The sequence below is a fragment of the Gracilinanus agilis genome, chromosome 2, assembly GCF_016433145.1.
Source record: "Gracilinanus agilis isolate LMUSP501 chromosome 2, AgileGrace, whole genome shotgun sequence".
Classification (NCBI taxonomy): Eukaryota; Metazoa; Chordata; class Mammalia; order Didelphimorphia; family Didelphidae; genus Gracilinanus; species Gracilinanus agilis.
Genome location: NC_058131.1, coordinates 642,706,120 through 642,710,347, shown reverse-complemented (window position 1 = coordinate 642,710,347; position 4,228 = coordinate 642,706,120).

Below are 4,228 nucleotides of genomic sequence, written 5' to 3'. Positions count from 1 at the left end.
AGCCCCCTGCTTTTCCAGCCTGGGTAAAATAGAGAGAGACTCAGTAGTTTAAAAAAATGAGACATTTAATATACTTTGAAAATAAAGTCTTCTCCCAAAGAATTCATCATATGCTTCTTTTATCTGCCTCACAATTCCTTTTTTTGAGTTTTTTGGGTTGTTGAGAATTGTTGAAAATGGCTATTCTGCCATCTTGGTGGTCATAGGATCCCCATCAGTTCTTTTAAATAGAAAGTCCCAGAAGGTGTTTAGATATTTTAGATTGTAAGCCACTCAACAGAAATGCTAGGCCAATTAAAAAACAGAAGTAAACACAAATGGAAATTCCATAAAAGTGTAAACAAAAGGATCTCTGAAATAAATATCACTGGAAAGTAGGATTTAATTTATAAAAACCCAAATTACAGACAGCCATAGGACTACATCTGGATTGTATAAAGTAAGTTATCCTTCCCTATCCTTGTAATTAAAGAGTTTCAGGTAAGTGCTTATTTTTTCAGTGTTGTAAGCTTAACATTAATTTTAGTGAGGAATTGAAATTTTAGAACCACACTAACCCCCTGCTATTGTTGCCTTTAAGTGAGTCTTTTTTTCTGATTAGCTATGGTCTTTATAGGAGAATAGTAAATTTATAGTATGGTCCTGATCATCCCACATATTTTTGTATTTCTACCTGCCTTTCAAACACTAGCCATTTTGTTTTTTTTTTTTTTTTTTTTTTTTTTTTTTTTTTTTTTTTAAACCCTTGTACTTCGGTGTATTGTCTCATAGGTGGAAGATTGGTAAGGGTGGGCACTGGGGGTCAAGTGACTTGCCCAGGGTCACACAGCTGGGAAGTGGCTGAGGCTGGGTTTGAACCTAGGACCTCCTGTCTCTAGGTCTGGCTCTCAATCCACTGAGCTACCCAGCTGCCCCCCTAAACACTAGCCATTTTGGAAGTAGGCAGTTAGATTCCAGAGAACGATGGGTTTTGCATTCTAAGGAGACTGCTGTGTAAATACCACTTGCTATTTTTTTTCAACAATACAAAAACAATGATCTGCCATCTTAATTATCTGGATAGAATAGAGGCAAAGTTAGACTTTGTAATGTCAAAATGACTACAATCACATAATATTGTGCTTGAAAGAGACCTTAGAGATAATTTTGTTCAATTTCTCAATTTTATCAAGGAAGCAGAAGCTCAGAAATGAAGAGCTTTGCCCTCTTGTTCCCAGAGTTGGTGAGCAGCCAGATGAGCTTAGGTTTAAGCCTTCCAGCCTTCTGAGGCTAGTGTTTTTTCTCCCATGAAATACTGCTTTCTCTGGCCTCTGGCAGAAATCTAGCAGAGAAAAGTAATCCCAAAATTTCCTTGCTCACAAAGTAATTGTTTTCATCAGTAATATCTTGGTATGAAAGTTTTGAATTCTCATATTTGGGACTTTAATTGCTGACTTTTAGTCTATAATTTCAAACTTCCAAAAAATAAAACTTTGTATTTCTTAAGTATTATGGAAGAGGGAGGGAAACCATTCTATGGAAACCTATACTCTAACCTGTGCAGCTCTAACATTCTGTTACCACAATGATTTAAATTCTAAACAGTATTTTGATATGCACAGAAATTGATCTGCTAGCAAGGAATGTAATAGAATAATAAAAACTGATAATGATGCATTTTAAAGATTTCATTGTATTATGGTCTGTTGAAAATCTGCTGTGCCATATTAAATTTGAATACTTTTTAAAGAAGTTATTTCTTTTAGAACTAGGTTGTTTTCTGCTTTAATTTTCTTTAGACACTTACATGCTTTATCGGGTTGACAGTTTTTTTTTGAGAGCTCTTGCTCTTTTAAAAAGTTATTAGTGAGAAGGCTTTTTGTTTATTGCTTATAAGTGGTTCAGATGAATCAGGTGACCTCATGAGATGATAAATACTCAGGAGGCAGACCAGCTGTAGGTGAGTTCATCTGAGGAGCCTTGAGTGTCCTCATTCATTTCTTCTTCCTTTATCCCAGAAGGTATGAATTCAGTTGCTTTGGATAATGTTGACAGATATTTGTTACAGCAACAACAAAGAGGAAATGCTAGGTTGTTGGGAATGGGCAAATTCTTTATTGTTTCTTGATTGTGGTAGTGGTGTTTGGGGGGCACTATTGGTTTGAAGTTGAAGCTAATATTACTCCCATGCATAGACTGACTCTCAAATGTTATGAGATTGGTTTCTACTTAGACTTATGGAGTCTCTCTCATTGCTATGCAGTGTGTGATCAAGGGAAGTTTTAATGTCCAGATGTGAATTTTCAGCATTTGTGGGTTAGTTCTCAAATCAATTATGTTGTTGCCTTCTCTAGGACTTTGATGACAATTATGAACAAACCTAAATCAGAAGGGTTCTCTAAAATTTGGTTTTAGAAACTTAAAAAAAAAAATCTAGGTTAGGAAACTGGTTGTCAGAGTCTTATTTGTACATATGGGTAATGGGAAGGGGAAAATAGACCTTTCTTTTTCTTGTGTAAAAAACTTTTCCACATATAACAAAGCAAGAATAGGTGTTTGGCACTAAGATGAACTTTAACCTTCTTAGGAGCCACTTTGTGAATTTAAGTGAGCATTCAAATAAAAAAATAAGGGGAATAAATGTTTTAGAATCCATAATTCTGTAAATATTGACTTTACATCTAGAATCTTTGTTAAATTGTTCAGACAAAAGGCATACATCCAGTACGCTGTAATAGTCCAGCTAGATTGTTTTATGAATGATTGCTTATGTAATTAATTCAGCTTGTTCATTTAAGGTGCATCCTTTATCTCGTTATCATTTGGTGACTTCAATTTATCTAGGGTGTTCTGGAGATTCTTGTCCCATCATACCTGGGAAGTCCAAGAAATATCATATCACCGGTACTGGGGAATTATCGCCATTTTGGGAATTCCCTTCTATCATGAGATAATGCATATTATCTTAGCCATGATTTTGTCACTATTTTAAATTAGATTTTGATGGCTTATCCCACTGGCACAATCACAGTATAAAATAGTATTACATTTTGTGTTTTTCCTGGAGAATTCTGTTTACCATATTCTGCTGATCATTAGTAATGTTTCTGTTTGCTTTGTTTGGGTGGTTTGAAAAGCCGTAAAGCTTTGAAAAGCAAATGGTAACCCCTGCACTATAGACATTTAAAATTCCAGAAGAGATATTTTTATAAACTGATGTCTTTTTCTCATTCCAAATAGGACACATTCTTAATAGAGATAAATACTCTTGGGTTTATTTTTAAATTCTGTAAATATGCCTAATATTATTGGTAAGCCCAGAGAGCTAGATATACTAATGAAATAATTTACTGAACATTTCTTATGAAATCTCATCTCACAAAGTATAATCTTATCCATAAAAGGACAATCATGCCTTATAAGCCCAATGAACCTACCTACCTCTGAACTTTTCTTAACTCAGAGAATTACCTTGGTTTTACAAGATCACCTGTTTACTTCCTCCGAAGGTAAAGTTGTTTGTGAAATGTCTCCACTGTATTACTTTGATTGAGATCTAGTTAATTTGGTAAGTTGGCAGCTGTCATGCCACAGCCCCAGTGCTTTCCACTTTTATTTTTTATATTTATGAACTAGACAAACATGAACATTTTCTTATACCCAACAGGAAGAGAAGAATTGTTTGTAGATGACACTGTGAAGTATCTAGTTTGCAAAGCTTTAACCCTTGCATTGCCCTGCTTGTTTGTATTTCACAAACTTCCTTCTCTCTCTTCTCTGTATATTTTTAAATGTTTCATTGATAACTTTTTTCTTTCTTTTCTTTAGGGTTATCACTTCTCTCAGCTCTCTAGCCCTGCTGTTTTTGTGTGCAGTAGTATCATACTAGGCAGAGATAAAACTGACAATTCATCCTCAAAAATATTTATTTCCTAGTCCTTTTTAGTCTTTTCTGAGTTGGAATTCACCCCTCAGAAAGACATGTTGCCTTTTATGGGAAATTTTCCGTTAATTTTTTTACCCTTACCTTCTGTCTTTTTTTTTTTTTTTAAACCCTTACCTTCCACCTTAGAATCAATACTGTGTATTGGTTCCAAGACAGAAGAGAGTGGTAAGGGTAGGCAATGGGGGTTAAGTGACTTGCCCAGTGTTACACAGCTGGGAGGTGTCTGAGGCCAGATTTGAACCTAGGACCTCCCTTCTCTAGGCCTGGCTCTCAATCTACTGAGCTACCCAGCTGCGGGGGGGT